At 40.4% G+C, this 25303-nt stretch overlaps 1 protein-coding gene across 6 annotated transcripts in view; it reads left to right on the top strand.

The window, feature by feature from the left end:
• The window catches only part of SYT1 (synaptotagmin 1), a 337561-nt gene that overhangs the window by 219583 nt on the left and 92675 nt on the right, over window positions 1-25303 (top strand). The window lies entirely within an intron of this gene.

Here is a 25303-nt window from a genome sequence, read left to right as displayed (position 1 = left end):
CCAGAAGACACAAATATCATGAGACAAAACCGGTTGAACTCTGTTATTTTATAAACTCACAACATGAAAATGCTGTGATTATTTCTGGGGGTCCAGCATATTTTGACTGCTTTAAAGGAGGAATCCTGAAAAATCTTTTAAATCCCAAATGTCTGAATAGATACTGAGGGGTGGAAGAATGGAAGTAAAACCTCATGAAGCAGATGAAAATCTTTGTCTGGAAGGAATAGCATGTAGTCTGAGATCCAACCAAATTATACTCCATCAGCATTTTAATGATTGATTCTGTCATGCAGCATTTGTTTATTTTTTTACATTATTACATTTTACAATCCATGAATTATTTTCATATGCCTTCTGATAGGCTCCCCTTAACGTGTCCTCTTAAACTTCTGCGTTCATGACAGCTGCCAGTTTGATCCTCATGCAGGACTAAGCGAGGAACCTCAGGCCGTTAGAAGTACAAGCTGCTCTAGCATGACCTAGAAGTGCTGCTGCTGCAGAATGTAGCTGGATCAAGCACTGGCAAGCACCCATGCTTGCCAGGAGGTTACATAAAATCGTTGAATGGTTTTGCTTGGAAGGGACCTTAAAGATCATGTAGTTCCAACACCCCAGCCATGGGCAGGGAAATAATCTCTTCCAATCAAAGCAAACTGAACCGATGCATCTGACACACTCAGGGTAGGAATAGGAGTCCCCTATTCCTGCCCTGGCCGTTATCTTGGCTCCTTGGACAAGCCAAGGAGGAAAGGAGAAATCAGAAGAGCAGGCTCCTAGACCTTGAACCAGAGCAGCTGCTGCACCACTGTCCATCCCCAGCACAGGGAGAGCCTGTTGCAGGCTAAACCCATGTCCTCCTCTGCATCACCTTGAGAATGCACTGTCCTGTCAGAAAGGAAATGCTATCTCTAAGCCAGTAGCACACTGGGAAGGTAACCTCAGTGTCAAACAGAATTATACATTATTGATTGCATGTGTCTGGAACACCCTTTTCAGAAACAGCAGTTGGTTTTGAGTTGTATAATCTGAAATAAAGGGAAGGAGAAATTCTTCTGTAAAACACATGATGCTGAAGGCATTTTAACAAAATATAAGAAAACAAAAAAACACATTCAGATGAACTTTTAAAGCCAAGGGGATGATATTCATCTATAGCAGAAACAGGGATGAGCACCTATCTTTGGCTTGGTGATGGCATTTTAACAAGGGGTGTCAGGCTACCCCCAGGAGTCTCCTCTAGCATATAACTGTGATTATTATTTTGTATGTTACAATTACTCTGGTAGGTATTTTATTGCACTATAGATATGTCAAGTTGTGCCAGTACCTTATAAATTGAGTAGAGAATTCAATTTACAAGCAGAAAACTGAACATTGTTGCTGGCTTACTTTCAGTTCTGGTAATGTATCTTAAAATTTCATTACTTCGTGTGAGAGAAAGTGCACTAAAATTGTGTTTACATGCATAAAAGAAACACAGTCTTTGTTAGCCTTTTTCAAACTTCCCGGCATATAAAGTGCCTACAGAATTACACATATCTGTTATAATTGTTTGTAATCTTGCTTTAAAAATAAGAGTTCATTGAACAATTGTTCTGAACTTAGAACTGAGAATACATTTAAAGATTTCATTCTCAGCAATGTGCTGCATAAAAGATAGAAGGCACCTGTGACTGTGGTTAGTAGATTTGCTTTTAAAAAGCATGGTTTAAATGCACAGTGAAAATATAGGAATTACTGTTAAGATTTATATTCCATCCTTACCTCAGCTACTTGTGTCTAGGCACTATGGCAAGCTAGAAGATACTCTCTTGTAGTTTTATGAGAACCAAGAGTAGATAATGCCACTGTTATTCTGAGAAATTGTTGTAAGCTGGCACGGCTGAAGAACAGAATGTCATTCTTTGTTGTTATTGTTAACTATTCTGCTTAGAACTGGGTGAGTTTGCTGCTAAGAATTGTCCAAACTAAAGCCTTCCCTGAGGGTTTGTAAATATATAATACTCTCCTTACATTGGTTAATGTGTTTTTTAAAGTGTTTAAAAATTTTTAAAAGAGACAAGAATGCCTTTACTGATATATGAATTAAAATACCTGGTCGTCAATGCCATATTGCCAAGGTGGGTGAAAAACTAAGACACTGTCCACCAAGAGGAGCTCTCAGGAATGCTGTAGGTACATAGCATCCTTTCATGCATTCATTTTATCTTTTTTAGTCTGGGCTTTTATGTCAAGCAAGCTCTTGAATGGTTCTAGATCTGAACATTGCTACTGCTTCCAGAACATGACGCCACTTGTAAGAGCTCTGGAAGTGGCCTCAAATATTCAGAAGAATTTTGGTATGAGAAGAGTTTGCTCTGACTCCATAGAAAGAAGCTGTGGTGCTGAACTTGAATGACTGCCTCATGAAGGCTGAGTTCCAGCTGGCAGCTGAGCAAGCCATCTGCCTACTCCTGTGCAGATTTCAGAGTCTGAATCTACTCTTAATTACCAACTTCAGCAAGAGCTCCCTAATTTGCTCACAGACCCTATATCATCTGGGGGCATGTTTCAGTACTATAGCTGGCACTGTTTTCCTATTACAGTGAGAGGCACCAAAATGGAAGATGAAGTTTATCATTTCAGATGGGAAAGGCTTTTCAACCCACATCTTAAAAAGGAGCTTCAGAAATTATTAGGATTTCTACAGTTAGCTTTTAAGAATCAGACTCTGTAAGCTGAGTTACACAAATCCGAGTTAAATGCATTGGTCCTCTTCAGAATGACACCGAAATAGGAGGCTCAGGTTTATCCAGAAGGAAGAACTGGTGTCTGCACTGGTACTGATCCCATATACTTTGATATCCAGGAAGGCCTATAGGCTAAGCCCTTTTAACAGAGGGATTCACAGCCTGAAAACGCTTTCTCTGGGCTTAGAGACCTGATTTCTCTCACTTGGAGAGCGATTATTTCAGTTTCTTCTGTCGATGCACAATCTGATGAAGAGTCAGGGAGCTCACTGGACCAGAGGCCTGGCTGAAGGACAGGCTATGAATTTTGCTGTGAAATGCCTTTGGACAAAATGAGCAAATAACACTGGGTATTTAAGGCTCCTTGAGCTTAAACAAATGTCTTCACCAAGGTTACAGAATATGACAGCGTGAATCCCTTGTTTCTTTTGTAGAGGTTCCTGTTGGAAAGGCACATCCAAGTTTTCCAGCTTCATCCCTTGGTTTCCTTTAGTCTCAGGAAGACCTGAGGCTCAGGTATTTTAGGTTGCAGCCTGAACAATACTCCTGAGTCTTTGCTGGCAGCTCCTATATTGTCAGTGTGATGCAGCCACACAAACCATCTATTTGACATAGTGGAGTAGGGGTGTCAGCTCCTTGAAGGAGAAGGGAGAAGGAGTATGTGAAAACTGGTGAGCTGCTTGGTTTGAAAGTCATTTACATACAAGAAGTTTTTTCCCCTAGACCTGTGTCAGGACCATCACCCATAAAGCCCAGTGGGGAGGAAACCTCCAGTACTAGGACAGGCATCAGATACTTTTTTTTTTTTTTTTTTTTTTTAACTGGAGACAGTTTTTAGAGAGGAAATATATTCTTCACATAGTCAACAATGTTCAATAACTTGTACACATTTCTTATAGATACTTTTATGGTCCTTCCTTCCTTATCAGATTTCAGTGGATTTTCTATTTTCCTTCTGCACTGTTTCATATGTATTTATTAACACTTTTCTACTAGCCAGAACTCACATGAAAAAATGAGCGCAAGAAAAATATTCGCTAATCCAGCGTTCAGTTTGGCTTATTCTTTAGGTATCAAACTCACATTTCCTCCCAAAACAGCTATTTTATCATGTTTCCTAAGACCTCAGGACTCAATTTTCATCAAGCACATGCTGTAAGCTGGAAAATGGCATTTCTGGTCTCAACCCTGGAGTCAGTTGTTTGTTTGTTTGTTATGTGCCATGGGTACAGATTTACTTGCAGCATGGGCAAGGGAAGGAAGACAGACAAAGATAAGGCAAGCTTGCTATTCATAAATTTCAGCCTAGCATAGCCTTTTAGATTACAAGTCAGTGATAGTAATCACTTTATAGGAAACTGTTCCAGAATACCAATTCCTAAATTTGCTTGCCTCATGAAATATTTATTGATGAGTTTCAAGTCTTAGGACAGTGAGGTGGCCAGGACAATGGGAAATAGGAAGATGGGTGGAGAGGACCAATGGACAAAAAAAATCCTCCCTGAACTCAGGGCATAGTGTTAACAGTGATAACATAGCATGAAGAGATGTCAACATTGACTTGGCTAGTCTGAAACAGCCATGCATTTATTTAACAGTGATTGTGTAGTACAAAAATATTCCTGCACAATGCTCTTCTTGATATCAATATAGGTATGCAGGAACAGGCAAAATGGAAAAGGGAAACTAATTACAACAATCTCTTCTCTATTCAGTTAATGCATGAACTGAAGTCTTTAAATTGTGCAACATCCTTGGATTTCAACAGCCCATTTTTGTTAGGAACCTACTGACAGCTGGGTTTTGATTCTGCAGAATGAGCAGATCTATCCAACATCACTGCTACTTCCCAGAAAACTGTCTGTTATTTCATAATGGTAATGACAAGAATCATTTTACTCTGTTGAACCAAATATTTATCCTGATAATTCCTATTAGAAAAGGAACAGAAAATATATCCTCTTTAAAACAGCCAACTAAACTCCTAAATTACGTCCCCATTACATAAAATAATTTGTGATACCAAATCCCTAAAGGCATAGCAAAGCTAGCTGAACCCTGCAGTGCAGCATGACTGCAAATTGGTGAACAAGTTTCTTCTTGTTCTCAAGTCTTTTTTCTTTACTGACCTGCACCACTCCTGTAAATAACTTAAAAGACAATAGATTTGCATTCTTATTTGATAGAGCCACATTAAGTGTAGCATGGGTATGCAGGCTGAGTCCAGGTATTGAAATGCTACACAGCAGATTTTAGAATCTCCAAAGGTTTAGTCTGGTAAAGTATTTAAATGTGTACTAACCTTTAAGCTCCTGAATAGTGCATTGAATTAAATTTGTTACACACAAGTGGTTTGGAGGATCAAAATTGTAAATAACATTTCTAATGCATCCTGTAATTTACCAGATGAACTGCTACATTGGTTCTTACTTTAATGTAAATTAATTTTACTTTTGCTATGGTTATTTTGATATAAAATATTTATTTTATTAAAAGTTTGTAACTCTACAAGTAATGTATTTTAGAGGCATGTGTCACACACACATATAGTGGTAGCAACAAATTTCTTTTCAGACCTTCATAAATACCAGTGTAATACCTTCCATCTGATTTTAGTGGGCTGCTTGCTGAGAGTTGTACCCGCTTTTGTCATATGGCTTATTATCACTGCACACATTTTCATCATTGTTGTCAAAAAAGAGCATTTAGGGCAGTTGTTTAGTTTAAATGATCAGTAGAGTGCTACTTTGAGATCATTTGGGAAGGGGACACACACACTGAAATTTTCCAATGGAAGCTGTTGGAAGAATGTAATTACCTCACTTGGGACTTGAGCCAACTCAGCAAACATCTGATTTCCACAGATGTGATTGAGGTTGTTTCCATTTAGTTTAATGAGAATTGGATGGGGCTGTAAGGCATTACAATCCTTTAGGGAAAATCCTGGGGGATCTCTCATCACCAGAAAAGCTGAGGATGTTGGTTTTATGTTTCCCCCAAAGTACAGCAGCCCTTGCATCAGCATGTCACCACTGCTGTTCCCCAGCATTACTGGCTCGGGGGGAAGCAGGCCACCATGGTGCCACTTTCTGTGCCTGAGAGGGATCCAGGATACTGGCAGATGATGTTGTTTAGCTTCCTTCTGGGTTTACGTCATCCATGAGGTTTAGTGAGTTGTTCAGTTCTTTGGTGGATGTACTGGAGTGCTGTAGCAATGATCAGGGAGTAAATGTGATGCTTCACTAATTTGTTGCTCCTTTCAGCACTGAGTGGCATTGAGAAGCATTTCAAAGTCAGCATCAGACTGTCACAGGGTTCAAGATTTTTTCCCTGACTGGACCCCAGCAGTGCTTTAATCCTTGCAGACAAAATTACAGAATTGCCTCCAATGCTACTGATAGTACCTTTGGGCAGACCTCTGTTATCTTCCCCCAGTATCAGGGGAGTCAAAGTGTTAGGAGTGTATTTTGTATCAGTCCTGTTTCCTAAGATGGATCACTTTTCATAGATTGGCAGACACTTCGATGCCTGTTTCAAAGTTGATTTTACTTTGGTTTGGTTTTCGTAAGAGGTAAAGACAAGCTGTAATATACTTACATCAACATAGGACTAAAATAAATAAATATTGTTGGTGTGTGGCCTTACCACACCAGTTCCCAAACTTAACTTACTAGACCCAAATTGTGAGGATGTTCTATTACGGAAGTTTGTTACTCATACAGCATTGTCATCATGAGAGTTGGGAGCCAGTAGCAGACTGAAGTGTCAGTGAGAATTCCTGATGTGCAAAAGCAGTGCTGATATTCCCTGCTTTCCCAAAATATTTTATGAGACAAAGAAAATAAAGGGCTTGTACTGACATTCTGGGAGTAGAGGACTGTGAGCTATAAAATATCTCTGTTTTTGCTAGGTGAACATAAAATTGCCTTTTTGAAAAACAAATTTATAATCGGTGATTCTTTCTCCAAGAAGGTGCAGTATTTGCTTCCACCAGACAGGTGGCCATTAATGACAGTCAGTACATATTTTCACAAACCACGCCAATAAGTCTAATACTCTGAGAATCAGTATTTCAGAGCATGTTGACAGGATGTATGACTTGTAAGTATTAGAGGTCACATGTGGTCTGAAAGTAAATTATAACCAATTTGTGACTTACATCTCCAGTTCTTCTCACTCTCTTTCATCTGCTGCCTCTTTTCCTTCTTTTTTCCTGGTTCCCTCATCACGCAGCATCTTCTCCTCTTATTTACACCTCCTGCCTCTCCAGAAAAAAACACAGTTTTGCCATGCTGACTTCCATGGAGAACACTGTTACAGAAGGAAGAAGGAAAGTTAAAGCCTCTGAAATATTTTTTGACGTATGGCTGAGAGGCTTAAGGCTACCTGACAATGCTAGTCTCTTCTCTGTTTCCAGGCTGTCTGCTATAGGATACTTCTGATGAGAAGGAATAAATGTAAACCAGTATTTGTCTACTTTTCCCTCTACTTCACACAAAGCTGGTGGAGAAGGACTGGAAAGCTTTTGGCTAACATTTTAGCAAAGCAAACTGAGTAGTGATGTGTATTTTTTAGTAGCTTCAGGACTAATGTACTGTAAAATACACTTCTTTTTTTCTTGTCACAGTGGCAGAAGTTATAAGGAAAGGACTAGCTATTTTTTTTGTTGTTAAGACTAACAGGGCTCCTGTAAGGGGTAGTTCTTTATTCCTTGAATATGCTGAATGTTCCTGCACTGAACCATGATCTAGAAATCTCATATCCCTGCTCAAGTGTTTTCTAACTGCTGCTAGTTGTGTTACTAGTTGGACAAGAAACATTTTCGGAAGGAGAGACAGGAAGTGTGTTGTGTATGGCCCTGCGATGTCAGTAGCAGTCAGCAAATTTGTATATGACCTCAAATAAGGATCAGCAACTGAGACAAGCCAGGATAAATCGCAGCATTGCTGAGTTCAGAGCGAAGCCAAAGGAAAATTGGTTGCAGAGCTGGCTTACAGGAGGTTGTTCCCGGGCAGGAGCTGGCTCAACTTGAAGGCATGCGAGGCCAATTAAATAACTCCTAGCCACTTGCAAGGGGTGTGCCTGTCAGAACCTGCTTTCATGAAGGGATAAAAGGGCTATTGATCAAAAAATACAGTCTTCATGTTTGCCATAGTTAAAATACTATGACTAGAGAGTTATTTAATCATGTTTATTTTGGGGTGGTATTTTGATCTCTTCAGTGGTTGAATTTTTGGAAGCCACTGCAGAGGTACTAGATCTCTAAGCCAGTGGCTGTGAGGTAAATGGCATTTAGTTTTGCTCCAGGGAAGGATTTATTCTTTCATCAAGTGTCACCTCTACCGTTATGTGCCTGAATAAATAACTAGCTTCACTTATATTAGTGGTCTCTCCTGGGACAACACTGCCAACATAAATTATTTATGATTTAAGATGGGTTTAATACTAGTCACAGCACAAAAAAATACTACCTTCCAAGCTCACTGCATATTGCAGGTGACAGAGACAAAAACTTCATCTTTATTAAAGGACTAGTTCACCATAAGAATAAAACCTATTGGCCTTTTTTTACCTCTGCCGACCACACTTCTCATATAGTACAGTGTTCCTGTATGTAGCCACAACTTTGGCTCTGAAGCTCCATTGAAAAGGAATACTGATGAGGACTTCCTTTTCCTTAGCTCAAGGACAGGTGCCTCATCACCTAGCTGATCCAGGACTTTGTGACAAGTCAGATTAGGAACAATCATTTCAAAATAAGTGGAAGTTGTCTTCTGGTTTCTGGAAACCCTTTTTGAGATTGCACCCAACAAACCCTAATTCTACTGTACTGCAGAGTAATATGCTAATGTCAGGCAAATTTTGGCAGATTTCTTTCTGAGGTAATTTTGGCAAGACAATATTATTTTGCTTCATTCCTTAGTTATTGAAATCACTGAAAAGGCAGCACAAGTTCAAGATTCAAATTTTATTAAGTGTTGTGCTCACCTATATAGTTGACTTGGAACTCAAGAAGAAGTTAGAAACTTTACATCAGATGTGCTATGTTGTTTTTAAAAATAATTTCCATCTTGCTGTATCTTGTGTCTTACCTGGTTTTTACCATATATTAATTACCTTTCTACATTTGTGGTGGCCCAAAACTCTGTTCTGATTTAAAGACAATTCACAGGTGGCTGAGCCATGATAAAGCCTTCATGTATTATAAAAGCAGGTTGTCTTATGCATACTGTACGTTGAGTGAACACAGGAGACATGTGAGATCAAAGTAATACAAGAGTTAAAGATAATAAATAAAAATAGCAAATAATAACTAATTGGTAAACTAAATAATATATAAAAAGAGTAAAAAAAGTAAATAAAATGTCCTTAGTGTGATATATGTACAGCCACATGTATGTACCACACTCTAAAAGCTCCAAATTGTACTGAAATCAAAATATATAGAAGTCTATATAAAAATAACATAAATATATATAAAATAATGTATTTTAAAATAATAATGTATTTGAAAGTTCACTTTCCATTCCTTAGGAAATGTATGATACCACAATAAAATCACCAAATCACAGAATCGTTTCAGTTGGAAAAGACCTCCAAGATCATCAAGTCCAACCTTTGACCAACCTCCATCTTGTCAACTAAATCATAGCACTAAATGCCAGGTTGTTCCTTGAGGACTTGCAGGGATGGTGACTCCACCACCTCCCTGGGCAGCCCCTTCCAATGCTTGACAACCCTTTCAGTGAAGAAATTCTTCCTGATGTCTTGAACCTCCCCTGGCACATCTTGAGGCCATTTCCTCTTGTCCTGTTGCTGGTTGCCTGGGAGAAGAGGCCGACCCCCACCTGGCTACAGTCTCCTTTAAGGCAGTTGTAGAGAGTGATGGGATCTCCTCTGAGCCTCTTTTCCTCCAGGCTGAACACCCTCACCCGGCTCCTTCAGCTGCTCCTCATAGGACTTGTGCTCCAGACCCTTCACCAGCCTTGTTGCCCTTCTCTCCAGCATCTCAATGTCTTACTTGAAGCCAGGGACTCAAAAAAGAACACAGTTCTCTAGGTGTGGCCTCATTGGTGCAATACATCAATATCTATCATGAAATACATCAAGAAAATCTAGATCTGAATGAAATTTCCCTCGCATAAAGTTAAACTCCTTTTATTTTCAACTTTTCTTCATGTTACATATGTAGGAGAATAAAAACTCTTCATTTTAGAAGTCTCTGTTACCCTGAGGATTTTTAGTGTAGTGCATGGTGCTGTTAACCATCAGTGCATATATTCACAGAGGGGAATATTCATTCTGTTGCATGGTTCTCTGTGACAGCCTGTGCAACACAAACCTCCCCTTAATGCAGGTTTTCTATTGTGAAAAATGCCTTTTGCAAGCTTCTAAAATGGAGTCAATTTCACACTGGGATATAGAAAAACACCATGAAAATCACTCTTTGATTAGCAATTTCAGTCTGAAAATTAGTTATGACTTAGCAAAGTATCCCTTTTCTATAAATCACCAGACTTATCTTTCCTAAGTTAAAGGAATGCTGTCACAAACATGCAGTGGTTTTTTCCCCTGTGCATTAGTAAGTTCACCTCAAGACATAATCCTACAAACATTGTTCAGCATAGTTTCGCTGAAATCAGTGTAACTGTTTATAACTGAAAGAACTCAAATTGGAGCTCTACTTATCAGGTAGCAAAGAAAATTACTTTAATGGGCCATTTTGGAGTTTTTTCATCATTTATTATTTCTTTTTCGTAACAGAGCCCTCTATGTATGTTTTTTCAAACAGCAAACTCAATTTTCACTGTGGGATTTCCTTGTCATATCTGTTGCTCTTTTACTTGAAGGTTGTATTTTCATCCTTGAAGCTAGTGGGACTACAGGGAGGCTGAAGAAGGAAAGGGAAATGCCAATAGTGTTGTCACCAATTGTATTTTATAATGGAAATAGTTGCTAAGGCACTGCCAAGAGATGAGAAAGAACATGGCTTGCATCTTAGTCAGCTTAAACAAGTTTAAACCAATGTATCTCACCCCACAGAGAAGAGAGAGCCTATAGCCTAAAGGTTAGACTGCATGGGGAATGCATTACTCATCTGTCTCACTGAGGGTGGCACAGAAATCCTCTGTGGGAGAGCCAGGGACTCAAAATATTGTTCTGTGGGAGACATGGCTCAGCCTCTGGCTTATATGGGGTAAACATCTCACTGGTTAGGGTTCCAACTGAGGAAGGAGAAGTCTTCAGAGATCTATTCTCGAGCCTATTTTCATTTTTCACACAGTGAATATTTCATCTAAAATGGTTGGAAGACTCGATTTGCTGGCTCTCTAGGAGAGTGTCCCTATCTACAGTATAGTTCCTTGCATGCTCTCATTACATTAATCTGTTCTAACACAGAGTGTGGCCTAATATGGAGAATTGCCCAGGAATATAGAGCCATACCTGTCCCACAGAGTCAAGGACATATTGGAATTCAACATTTTATGGATATTAATATGGATATTAAACATTTTGGTAGTCTGATGAGCCTTGATAAAGGATTAAAGAGGAACAAATTTGAGATCTGGAGAGCCTCTTTACTCTGCATGGATTCAGACTCCTGCCAAGCACCATACATTTATCTCTTTGGCTTTCAACAAACATAGTTACTTTAGGTTATAATAGGCCAAGACAGTTCAGACTATTTCTCTAAGGTGGGAATGCACAGAGTATTTTTTTCTGCTGGAATACCTTATGGAAGTCTGTTGTGAAGACAATTTCTTTTCATCAAGATTTGTCCTCCTTTGACCTTCTTGCATGTGACTGTAGCTGGTTTACACATTTTAAGACAGTTTTCCAACATGAGATTTCTTACCTGAATTTTTTGAGAGGGGAAGACATTATTTTATTACCTTGTTGCCATTTTAGTTCTCAGTGCTAGAATAGCTTATGGCAGAATTTCAGTTAAAAGCAGTAAGTTTCCTTACTGAATACAGTGTCTGTGGGATGTTTATTTGCCGGGGAAAAAAAAAATACTTTACAAGGAATCACTAGACAAGACAAAGTTTTGATGATGCCTGATTTTGCTGTGAACAGCTCACATCAGTAATTTAACACATTTGCAAGAATTCTTCCTCAATAAGTGAGGCTAAAGGAGGACTTACGGCTTCAAGGTTTTTTCTTTTTTCCAGCTGTATCATTTTGCATAATGAAGGGACATTGCCTCCATGTGACCTCCATTGCTGTTGTGTTGTATTGATGGATACATTATCACTGCTTCTCTGAAGGAACAATTCCAAAGCAGCCAAGGAGAATTTATTTGCTGATTACTCACCTGCGATTATAGTGGTTCCAGATGAAGTGAAATGGCAGACAAACTGGCTCTTGGAAGCTCTGTCCAACTATAAAAGGAGTTCAGTGTGTTCTCTGCAGTGCTCAAGCAGCTTTGTAGATGCACCATATTTAATTAGATTAGTTTTAATTAGACTGCAGATGCAAAGTTGCATCTGTGTATCACTATTAGTCTTTTTTGAAACACTTTCAGCCAGTAACAAACCACCATCTCTCATTTGCATTAATTTAAATGTGTTAACATTTTGCTTGCTGGAATAATCACTATGGAAGAACATACATAACTTAGAGATTAATGTGTTATTGTCCTGTGGCACCATATGCAGAAAATGAAGTAGCCAAAGAGACAATCATGCAGGGAAAGAAAAAAAGGAAAATGCGCTGAAGAATTAATTCACTGTTAAATAAATCTTTCTGAGACTCTATTTATACTTATTTAAATTCCTTTAGAGCACTTAGTTTCCAAGGCAATCTTTGCAAGCTTTGGACTTTATTGATTGCTTATCTACCATTAATGTTTATTTTCTTTATAATCTTTTTATTTTAATTTTTTCATGCTTCATAGAGCTCATTTTCTTTTACTGCTTCTCCCTTTCTGTTCCAAGCTTAACTGGTTCTGAGAAGGCAGAGGATTAATTGTTCATTACTCGTGATGCTTTAGGTTTGAAGGAATGGTTGATCAGCTATTGCAAAGTTCTTATTAAAGAGAGCTTCTTTAGTTAATGGCAGAGTACTTGCAAGAGGAATTGGAAACCTGGGACAGACAGAAAACTTACTGGACAGAAGTCATCAGAAACATGACCCTTGATTTCAGCAGACTGACTTTTAATTCTGGGAGTGATTATTTTTCCTAGGCTTAGTTATGGAATTCCCTTCTAATTTTTATTTCTCTTTCTGGCCAAACTGGAGGTTAATCACTTCAAATCCATTAAAAATGTATTTATATAGAGACAGAAGCAAGAACTCTGCTGTGTGCTTCTAATGTTAAGATTTGATGATTTTTTCAGCCTCTCTGATTAGCAGAAATGAAATTAATCCAGTAAGAAGAATAGGGTTTAATTAAATGATTTTAGTAAGTGGGATGAACTCTTGACAATGAGGGGATGCAGTGGCTTTTCAATAGCAATAAGAAAATGTGTTCATCAAGAGCAGCTGCTAAGGTTGGCCATAAATACTGGAGCAAAATATTGCTAGAGTGAAAAATTTATTTTGTAATAAAATGTATGCCAGCCTCAGGAGAAGAGTGTACACAGGGTGTGGTGTTAAATTCATAACTCTCGAGGTTTAGTGGCATTCTTTGTGATCCTTAAGTCTGCTGGCTTCCTATCTTTAACATAACACTATTCCCTAACTATGCAACTAACAAATCATTCAGAAAGCAATTCAAAGATAAGAAGCAGTGAACATGGAGTGGTGTCAGCCAGAGGACTGTAGATTCAAGTCTAGTATAGAACTTTCGAGTCAAATCCTGATGACTGTTTACTGCAGCAAAGTCAAACAAGAATCTCCAATAATTGATTTTCAGACCTGGTATATGGTTCCATTTCCTATTCTCTTCCCAATTAGAAGAAGCAGCCGTGACATTTCAGCATTGAGTTTTCAATGTGCCCTCACAGGAATGCTTCACTTAGTGCAAAAAGTCTGGTCTGGACATACCTGTAGGATCAATCTGTGCTGAGCACAGTCAGTGTCAGTAGGATGGAGGAAAGGATGTTCTTTCTATGAACTGAGCTTGTACGACTAGATCCCATAAGGGGTGTAAGTGCCCAGAATGTGTCTGCTTTTCATTTGGGCAGCATAAGGCAAAACTGACACCTACTGCAGATAATCAAAGGTGGAGTCTGGTACTGAGAGAGGGGATTTATTTATTTCTGTCATATCCAGGAAGAATGACTGACATAATTCGAGAAAATCTTGCAGCCTGCATTTAGTGTTACATGGCTGGCCTTCAGAGTCAGCACAGGTGGGAGTCATGGGGTCTCAGGATGATGAAAAGCCTCCCAGGCTGGCTGTCTAGCAGCAAGCCAGATACAGGGATTTAAAATGGAGGTTTTTCATCTTAAACCACGTCTCAGAGCAGCAGACCAGTTCACCTGTCCACCTAACACTGGGGAATGAAAATATCCCTTTGAAGGACAGATGCCTATAGTCCTTGTTTTGGATGAATGAGGATAGGAGTAAAACCAGGCTGGGTCTTCTGATACTAAACTGGTAGCACAGCTCACCACTCTTAATATATATAAACTTTATATATTAATCTTACAGTTGGAGTGTTCCTCCACAAAATGGAGAGACTTAGATTAAATTTCTTCATCCAACCAGAAGCTTTAATTTATGACAGCACTTCTAACTCATGCTATAAGTCATGGCATTGTGTAGGAAATAATTCAAACTATAGGCCAAAATGAGAGGGGAGAACAGATTTCTGGTTCCCATTATCAACATTGCTGAATTTTAGAATCAGCAGCAATCACCAAATAAAATGCAAAGTTGATGAAAAGTCTTATTTTTCATGGTTCCTCCATTGTCTCTTGCTTAGTCATACTTCACCTTCTACTTTATGTCATTTTTTACAAAAGGGTGATGAAAATAGTAGGTGAGATTTTTAGGGAGAGTTGCTCTCTTAAGAGACACACTAACAGTAGTTGCTTTTGCTTGACAAGTCCACCAAAAAAGCATTGGTGTGAGCTAGCTCTGTTAATCCATACCATACAAGAACATGTTGAGCTGTCCTTCAGAATGATATGTGAGCTATAAAACAGTCTTTTCCAGGCTTCTTTCAGATCCACATCATCTGAATGCGAAACTAAAACTGTCACTTTATTGTTACAGCTATAACACATTCTCATGGCCTAGCTGAATATAAGGCCTGACTAGAGCTCAAGTAAACAAATTATTTAGGCTAATTAGAAGAAGGCTAAAGCACAGTATGAGAGAAAACATATTCCAGGCATGCTGAATTATGAACTTCTGACATTGCTAGATAGGCAAAGTGAGAAGCACAGCAGCAGTGAGGAGTGTGTTATACATGTACCTTACAGAAGTAAAGGTGAATGAAATGAGAAACAGTAGTATGTAGGCAGTGTGGATTAAGGCATCAAATGCAGTCTGTGGCTTTGTCTTTTCACAGATTTAAAGTGATGTATCTATACATCAACCATATAATTTTGAGGTAATTTCAGTGTACTAACGTGAAATTACAGACCTGCATGCATAAATGTGTCCTTGGTTCCTTCAGCAAACTGACCACTTCTCCAAGAAACACAGCTCCACTGGTCATGTACAGGTATCTTTTAATGCCTCCCAGGAACAGTTTAAATTTCTTCCAGACTGAACAAAAAGTAAGACAAACTTGAATGCCTGGCGATTGTACAAAGTGTTTTGGAGAGAATTGTGACCTTGCAGTGGTACAAAATTTCAGCTTTTATATTTATGGAGATCAGAAAAAAGCCATGAAGTTCTTGTTCTAAAAAGGACAGTTTTCCTTCTTAGGGAGCATGACCCCAGATTTTATTAGATCGATTAATGAGGTCGAATGATGCTTTTAGACGGGTAGCTAATGTAAACCAAATCTATTTATCACTTTGGCAGTGGTTCCTTCCAACGATGTTAATGGCAGTGATGGTTATCCAGTCAGGAATGGTGCTTTTTGTGCAAAAAGACAGAAGTTAGTAATCAATCATCATCATCCTCCTCGTAATTGTGCTGCTAAATGAGCTTCTAAAAAAGAAAAGGAACATGGCTATTAACCTTAACCATACCTTGAAAATAGAATTTTTTCTGACAAAGGCCACTGCTGATTTACGCTTGCAACCTTGATAGCTTCTTGCAAAATAAAGGAGGTCAAAATAGTAGGCAAGGGCCCAACCCATGTTTAGATTCTTTGCTTTGGTCTTTTAAAATGAAACTGAGCACTTAAAAGGAGAAAGAAAGGTCAAAGACTGCTCTTCTGTTAAATAGCAGGTGAAAACATTTTGTCTAAGGGACTTGAGTTGTATACAGTCTATGAATAACCAGATTAAATTTCATTTTTCTGTATTAGCAGCATAAGTGTCAAATAACATGTAGATTCCATGAAACTGTATTTTTATAATATGTGTTTTTATACACATGATGGTGATAGCTGTGTGCTGGTGGAGCAGAGCAGACAGCTGCAAAAGCTGTTGTGCATGTTCATACCAGTGGCGCTTTCTTGGCAAGTTCGTCTTGGCAGGGAAGGAGCAAAGGGATTTGTCTTTTGTGGTGCTTTTTTGAGGCAGAGGTGAGGTGTGACATTGGACTGGGTTTGTCTGACCATCCCACCACTGGGATGAGGCTTAGACTAGCTGGGCTGTTTTCTCGAAATTTGCAAAACTGGTATAAATATCCCAAGCAGCACCCCTGCTTAATAGATAAGAGGTCATGAAAAGATTTTAGTTTGAATGCCTGGGGCCAGCCTGGGGCCATTGAGTCCTTCAGCACACACTCCCAGGCAGTCTGGCAGACCACACTGCAGAAGAGATGGCCCACCTGCCCTGACCAGCCAGGCACACACCATGAACCAGTGCAGAAGAGCCCACAGCATCTCATGAAGCAGTGTCATGCCCTTTCCTGAGCTGAGCAGAGTGCCTGCCCAGAATTCACTCCTGCATACCCCTGCATGATTGATACTATTGATACACAGTCTGAGGTCCCTTGGAAAGATGCATACATACAACCACGACCAGCCTCGCTTAGTCCTACTGCGGTGAGCAGAGCCAGCCTGAGGTGGAATAGCTCAGTCACAACTCCAGCACCCTGCTCTGCCTCTTCCTATGCCTGATACACGGTCTGAGCTCTTGCCTGTGTGTGGTGCACCTCAGGCATTGCTGGCCATGCACCAACACCACGATTACCTAGCAATCTTAGCACCCGCTTGGCATTCAGATTTGAGAGGACACTGAACCAAAAAAGTCCATCTTATTGATGATCTCCATGAACATGTGTGTGGCTCATGCTAATTGTACCTGCAACAGTGGCACCTAAATATTATAGGACCAATGTTGGTGTTACAGACACCCTATAAACAAAAATGATGAACCACATGTGATGTTTCAGTCATGGTGACTAAGGACAGGGAATTTAATCTCACACTGAAGGTTCAATATGAAAGTGCTTGCCATACAACCATTTATGCAAAAAATTACACAAGACTGTATAGTCTTACCTGGGGCAAACTGCAAGTGCCTCAATAGCACAGTCAGCTTAGATACTTCTTTTGGGGGGTTCTGGCAAAGAGAGCTGCTTTGTTTTCTGTGGCCTTTGTTTCAGGGCCCAGTCGTAGCCATAAGCTTGGCCACCGGTGAGATATGGGGCTGCCAGGTTGTCTGTGTGGATTCCCTCCAGAAAGAGGGCATTCATGTCCTAGGTGGACAGGATCCTAGGAGGATCTTGTTGGGAAGACAGAAGGGCTATTTAGCAAGGGCCGTGCACAGGGGAACACTGTGATCTTGGACACACTCGATCTGGCAGTGTGCTTGTCTGGTGCATTCTTGTAGGCTAATGGTTGGGCAAGGGCACAGCTCTTGTGACCAGTCAGACCAAGAAGGGTACGTGCCCACCACACAGGCTTGGGCCCTTTAACTGAAAAGCCTCTCAGGCAAGACTGTCCTTTTATTTCATCTGTGTGAAGCGTCTGATCTGGTGAGGCATTTCTTCTGAGTCAGTGCCTGTAGGCACTACCCACACACAAATGAATGTCTATTAATAATGATAATATTTAATGAAAGAATCATGTTCAAAGTTTTAGCTGCACATTTAAAGTAACAGATCAAGAAATGCAGATATTTGGTTGATTTCACTGAGCACACACTAGTCCAGCAGAAGAAATATGCTCTTACAGATACATTCCTGTCACAGAAAGAAATATGGTTTCTTACATGGTCAGTTGCTGCCTATGTACTGCAATTGTACTAACATAATTCTGTCTGGAAGAAGGAGATTGGTTTTGCTTTGCTCTTTGATTGTTTTTATAATTCATTTATCAGTACTATAGCTAAGCAATTAATTTTTTTAAAGTCATTCTGAACATTGAAGGTATGAAAAAGGTCCCCAGCCTATTAAAAATTGGCCTTTCCTACTGTTGACTATACTTAAGTATGTGAATGCTTCCTGTTGAACCAATTTGAAAAAATGAAAAACACCAACAAAGGCTTTTATGTCTGAAAGTATTAATAAATTTTTGAAAGTAACTGTTCCCAAAATCCTTAACTGCAGAATACATGTTTCTTTTATGAGTGGAGGGCACATACAATGCATATATATATTACATTCTAGGCTGTAGAAGAGTCTTTTTAATCTGTCTTCATCGTACCTTTCAGAGGGAAAAAAAAACCAGGTTCATCACAGGCCTTTTCAAGGGCTGGATAAAAACAGACATAAGAACCTGCTTAGTATCTGTTCAAAGGCAATACTGTAGCTCTCCTGGGGTGGGTAATGGATAGAGGCAAAAGATCAAGTCCTAAAGGAAAGGCTGTCATACCTTTATGAAGACAATTTGATTGTTTACAAAATAGAAGTACCTTACATTTTTACATTTGACCTTATTTCACATGGAGAGGCAGTAAATTTCACTGAGAATTTCACCAAATGTTTTAATGAGGTGGGAAACTAAAATCTGAACTGGCAACAAAGCTAAGGAACATCAGACCTGTTTCAGTGGGCAGGTTCATCAGTTTGGTATGCATGAGAAGGGAATTCTGTTTACTCTGTGGTATCCCATAATTCAGTGTTTCATCTGAGCGTATGGATTCTGGTTGCAGTATTGCTGTCTGGATAATAAAATGGCAATCAGGAATCAGGGAAGAAAAAAGATTTTTTCTAAAGCTTTAAGTAAGAAGCAGACCCTGAGGTCAGGGCAGAAGGGGAGGAGTGTTCCAGGCACTGGAGCTGAGATTCCCTTGCAGCTGGTGGTGCAGCCCATGGTGAGGCAGGATGTACCCCACAGCCCCTGAAGGTCCACAGGAATTCAGAGATCCACCTGCAGCTCATGAACAACCCCACACTGGAGCAGGTGGAGGCCTGAACAAGGTTGTAACCCCATGGGAAACCTGGGCTTCAGCAAGGTCCTGGCAGGAGCTGTGGCCCCATGAGGAACGAAGCCCATACTGGAGGCAGGTTTGCTGGCAGGACTGGTGACCCATGGAGTACCCACACCAGAGCAGCGTGTTCCTGAAGGACTGCACCCTGAGGGAGGGACCCACGCTGGAGCAGTTTGTGAAGAACTGAACTGCAGCCAGTGGGAATAACTCATATTGTAGAAGTTTGTGGGACTGTGTCCCATGGCAGGGACCCCACACTGAAGCAAGGGAAAAGTGTGGTGAGTGCCCCCCCTCCAGGAGTGCGAAGGAGTGGTAGAGACATGTGATGAACTGACCACGAACTTGTTGTCTGTCCCCCCACAGCATTGAGGAAGAGGAGGTAGAGAATGTTAGGAGAGATGTTGACCCCAGGAAGAAGGGAGGGGTGGAGGGAAGGTGTTTTAGTATTTGGTTTTATTTCTCATTACCTTACTCGATTGGTCATAAATTAAGCTAATTTCCCCAAGCTGAGTCTGTTTTACAAAGGTAATGGGTGAGTGATCTTTCCATGTGCTTATCTTGACCCAGGACCTTTGGTGTTACTTTCCCCTGCTCAGCTGAGAAGAGGAGGGATAGAGTAGCTTTGGTGGGCACCTAGAATCTGTCCAGGGTTAATGCACCACAGTAGCAGAGCATGACAAATGAAACTCAAGTCTCTTTGGTTTTGCTACAGATCTATAATGGTAAAATTGAGTTTTAAGGTCCCAAAGGCTTCTGCAACGATGGAACATTTTCAGAGCATGGCATGTCATTACATTTCTCTGCGGCACAGTAGAGTAGCAGTAGTAACAGATACTGTTTCACACCAGGGTAGGAAGTGCCACGTTTCAGTCCTCAGCAGCATCACTCTTCTGTATGAAACATCCATGCAGAAAATCTGAAAGTGGTCCTCTGACTTGCTGCTTGGGAGGAAGCAGAGAGAAGCAGGTGCCCTAAGGCCTGAGCAGGGCTCCTGGCACTGCAGTAGCTGAGGTGCCAGTGAGATGTGTTGGAAAGATCACAACCTTGAGGGGCCTGATGCTAGGATGCAGGGCATCCACACTCTGATGTACATGTGGTTCTGCTGTCTTACGTGGCACACGACACTGATGATTTGGTGTGCTGAAGGGGTTCGTTCTGGGTGTGAGTTTGTGTTGCCTCTGTGCTGCCAGGGGCCCACGCAGTGTGCATGCACCCCAGGGTGGCGCTGCAGGTGCCTCCTGTGGTGGAATCCAAGGTTGCCTCTGCACCCCAGGGCCTTGCTTGCACCATGTGCACGACATCCTCCAGCCCTTAGGTCCCTGTACTTGTGGGTGCGTGCCTAGGACCTGCAGGTGACATGAACTTTGCTGCTCCAATGCTCCCACAGTGTTTTCTGTGTTCTAACCAATGTACTTTTATTTTGTATGTATGAGTGTCTCCACCTGTGAAGTTCAGATATTATTACCTACCTCCTTTATAAGACACTTTGTGATCTACTAGGGAAAATTGCTATATATGTGCCGTTTCTATTTGAGAACTTCTACGTTAATATTAAATACCAGAAATAAATAACTGGTTCTTACTTTCACTGGGAAATTAATGTACTACTCTAGTGATTGTTATCTTTTAATAGTAGCTGTTCTCCTTTAAATCCTGAGCCATTGTGTAATAGCATCCTGTGTTAAGATTGTGTATGTTAACAGAACATTGGCAAACACAGAGTTTCTAAAAGTTCATCTTGTCAGAAGTTGCAAATCTGCTCATCTTTTAAAGGACTTTACCCCTGCATAGTATTTTATAAAAAAGGTGTGCAAATTAGCTTTTTCTTCATAGGCAATGGAGTTCATACCTGATGTGGGAATTTGTAATATTCATATGTAGTATGCATGACTAATTCTAGAATGCAAGAAACGTGATTCCACTTTCAAACATTGAAATACAAGACTGACTCTCACATTCACAGGGCAAACCTGGAAAATGTGATACAAATATGTCCAAATGTTCAAAAACTGAAATGGAGTGTAAGACCAGTGTTCATTGCGTACAGTAAAATCAAAGATGTATAGGCAAGAAATAATAAACAATAAAATCAAACATACAAAGGCATAATTCATTTTTCCCATCGGTTTCATTATTTTTGAGGCTTATTCTCTTGATTTTTGAGTCCTAGGATTGATATGACTGGAGTATTTTGTCCCTTTGAAACTTTCAGTTCCAAGTCAGATTTTTTTTTACTGTTCTTTTTTTCTTACTGTCTATCCATTGAAGTTAGAAGTGCAATATATTGTGGATGTCGCAAGAAAAGTGAAAGGTGTTTTAACCACAAAATAGAATTGTCCACATAATGGAAAGCAGTCATCTCAGACTTCTACATATTTGTTTGTCATAGTTGAATATTAGCCTCATGGACTATTTTGTCCCTTCTCAAGGAAGGGACTGGTATTAGTTGGCCCCAACTGGTATTAGTACATAGAGGTTTTGGAAAGTCTTCAGCGAACCTCTCTGGTTTCCAGGTCTGGATGGAGGCTCCAGCCTTCTTCATCTTTCCCAGCTGCTCAGTGTACCCTAGCACTGTCTCTGGCAATTTTCTAGATCCTGAACTCATTTTTTAATTTTGAAAGTTTTATGGTAACAGATACATGAACCGATAAGAATCATCACTCTAAAAATATTATCTCACAGAATCACAGAATGAACTAGGTTGGGAAAGACCTTTGAGATCATCGAGTCCAACCTGTGACCTAACATTACCTTATCAGCTAAACCATGGCACTGAGTGCCTCATAAAGGCTTTTTAAAACACCTCCAGGGCTGGTGACTCAACCACCTCCCTGGGCAGCCCATTCCAATGCCAAACCACTCTTTCTGTGAAGAATTTTTTTCTGATATCTAGCCTAAGCTTCCCCTGGCACAGCTTGAGGCTGTGTCCTCTTGTCCTGTCACTGGTCACCTGGGAGAAGAGACCAACCCTTGCCTGGCTGCAACCACCTACTGGATTAGAAAACGTCTTTCACCTAAGTCATTCCTTTCCCTACCCTGTTTTCTGTATTAAGTGACCTAGAGGTTTTGCTGAAAAGGAGGGACTATTTTATTTGTCACACTGGCCAGCGTCGCCATCATTCCCAAGGGACATGCTGTACAGCAGGAAGCTGGGTTGCTGGTTCCTCCTCTGGGTCATTGTGTGCTGGGTGGGGTGTATCATCTTTCATAGAGGGCAGGGGAAGAAGTGGCTGTATTTGCTGGAGGAAGTGGTAAGCAGGAGCAGGCAGGAGCGCTGAGAGCTGTGAAAGGGTAAGAGGAGAGCTGACATCCCCACAGAAGCATGGCACTGCTGGGAAGGGCAGCCAGGAGCCAGAGACCACAGGAGGGACCATCCTGAGGAGCCATGTGGCCACCAAAGAGGTGATGCCTTGGTTGAGCTGGAAATGAGCCCAAGAGAGCAGCCCCGAGCGACAGTGACAGAGCCAGCAGAGCACAGGGCTGTGCTAAAACTCTTCTGCTCTTATTCTGTCTCATTTTGGTTGGGGCTGGAGGGCAATGTGGAGGTTAACAGAGGAACTGTTTTCATTGTAGTATTTATACAGATGAAACCTGACATTTAAGCTTGAAGGCCTTCGCAGTCTCTCTGAGGTACTTCCTTCAGGAAGGAGACATCTCAGCAGCTTCACTTCCTCCCTCTGGCTGCTTCACCATCCTGTCTCATTTGGAAACTCCCATCTTGCTTTCTCTTGCTTTCTCCCCCATGTGTCTCAAGAGACAAGAGGCAGAGGAGCTGATGAGACTAAGCAGTGAGGAACTGGAGGAGAGAGGGAGCAAAACACATTGGGAAGAAGGAGGTAGGAACACAGACAGATAGTTGTGCTCTGCAGAAAGAAGATACGGTGTCAGGTAATTGTGTTTTACCTTGACAGAGAACATATCACGTGCCGTAAAAGGCCAATAATACCAGCAGTAATAAACATAAATGACCTGCAAATTACAATAGTGGGTGTGGTTTTGCCCTCAAGTAAATATCTTAGTTCTTTTATGCATTTTGACTTCCAGATTTGTGAGCATACAGTAGGCACATCATATTCTCAAACAGCCCAAGCATTTTGGCTACATTTGTAGCCATATCAAGGATTCCTGCTAAGTTCCGTGTGGGTTTATTTCAAAAATGGAATGTTCAGTCATACAAATTTTGCATAATTTTGCATGGTAATGTCTAAAAAGCCATAGGCAGGGGTATATTCAGTGAACCCATCTGATCAGTGTACTTCCATGGACTGTTTTGCATGTGGGGAGCTTTCACTGTTAGAACATGCCTCTTTTAGTGGAGTTAAAGCTTCAGTAACTTCCATAAACTATTCACAGGGAGAGTCTTACGTAACTGCACCTGCTCAAAAAATAAAGGGGAGAAATACAAGCGTGAGCACATGCATTAAGTTATTTAGTAGTGGTTCTTTCTAGTGATGGGTCAAAGGTAGCATCATTAACCACAAAATAAAAAGTTGCAGCAAATGTAAGAAAGTAAAAATAATATTTTGCAAACATGCTATTAAAACAAGAGGTCACACATAAGAGTTTCCGGGGTGGAAATGTAGCTGTATAAGCCTGAATGCTAGTATTGAAATCATCAGTGTATGCAAGTATGTATTGTCAGTTTTTGTCTTTCATGAGTCATTTTACCATGTATCAGCATTTTCATTTTTTTGCATTGATCACCTTTGTATTCCTTCTGCTGTGGTAGTGATATCTTTTACCTGGGTCCTTGCTTTCAGGACATTTTCTGTAAGTAACTTCTAATGAATGTCAGATTGATTTCCAGAACATAGTCTCTGGGGAATTTCTATACAGAAAGTCTGAATATGGCTATATATGGAATTTTCTCACTGATTAGAAGCTCTAAGTGGAAAAAGCTAAGATAAAACTATGGTCTAATAAATTAAAACTGCACATGCTCCCATGTCAGGCTACCAGAGCTTTAGATTATAGCAGTGTGCTTCATATACAGCTGTTCGGCAGTCGCAGCCTCCTGTTAAGCATCATGCCCTCTGAAACGTAGATTATTAGTATTTATCAATTCCAACATGCTATGGCTCTCTTTTGCAGAATGGTATGGAAGCTGCCATCATCTGATAGTCCTTTTCTATCACAAAGAACTATCACAAAGTCACAGTTTAAATGGGGCTGCTTAATTGATTAATTGGGAATTTTTGGTGAACGGTGTTCTTGGTATGGAAGTCTTCACTTTTTAATTCAGCTCTTTTCTTCAGATCTTTGTTGACCTTCCCAATATTTGGGTTCTAAGTTAGCAGAGTTTCCTCTGACCTTGCACACAGAAAGGGAAGAAAATCATTAGGGTTAAGGATTTTTTTTCTCTTTCACAGACTGTAGCACTTTGGTGCTGTTACACATTTTGTGACTTCCTCCTTGAAGTCTTTCCTCTGCAGTCAAATGTCCTCCAAGGCATTTGATAATTTTAGGTCATCTAACGGAAATGTCAGTTTTAGACCCAAGGCCTGTACCTTTCCAAGTGTTTTTGTAAGGCCAAGTAAGGATGTCTTTATATAAAGGACAAAATTTGTAGCTCTTAAATTTAATAACTCAGTAATACATCCTTTCCTTTGAATCTAGCATGCTCAGAGGACCAAGATTTAATGACAGGCTGGGACACAAGCTGTACCTGGTGCAGCTCAATAGAAGCAAGTCAGTGAAATGAAGCAGTTAGTCCTGAGGATTCAAGGTTTGTGGGGGCAGTGCTTTGGATTAGGTTTGCTCCCATGGGCCAATTGCCTTTTGTAGTTGGCACCACTTGGTGACCTCTGGGAATGGTGTATTCCCACTCAGTCCATTGTGCCCTCGCAGATTGCTGCAGAACACGAGTACAGGCATGATCTATGGATATGGTCTGGAGATAAGCCTTGTAAACACACTCCTCCAAACTGAAACAATAATCTGGGAGCTGTCATCACAGCTGCTTTATTTGTGAAATGTATCAAATGCATCAAATGACCCACAATATGCACACAACTCTGGCTGGCATTAGTGGAAGGAAGCAACAGAGAGGGATAGGAGAGCTCACATTTAGCTGCATCCATGTCTGACGTGTTCAGCATGAGTGAAGTATGCAAAATTGGTACCCAAAATGCCTTGATTCGACACATTGCTAGGGCTTACTCCTTTCAGTGTCCTGCTATT

The sequence above is a fragment of the Corvus kubaryi genome, unplaced genomic scaffold, assembly GCF_017639235.1.
Source record: "Corvus kubaryi isolate FWS band 111438036 unplaced genomic scaffold, C.kubaryi_AGA036_p1.0 137, whole genome shotgun sequence".
NCBI lineage: Eukaryota > Metazoa > Chordata > Aves > Passeriformes > Corvidae > Corvus > Corvus kubaryi.
Note: the sequence above shows the minus strand (reverse complement) of the source record. Positions and strands in the feature narration are given on the sequence as shown.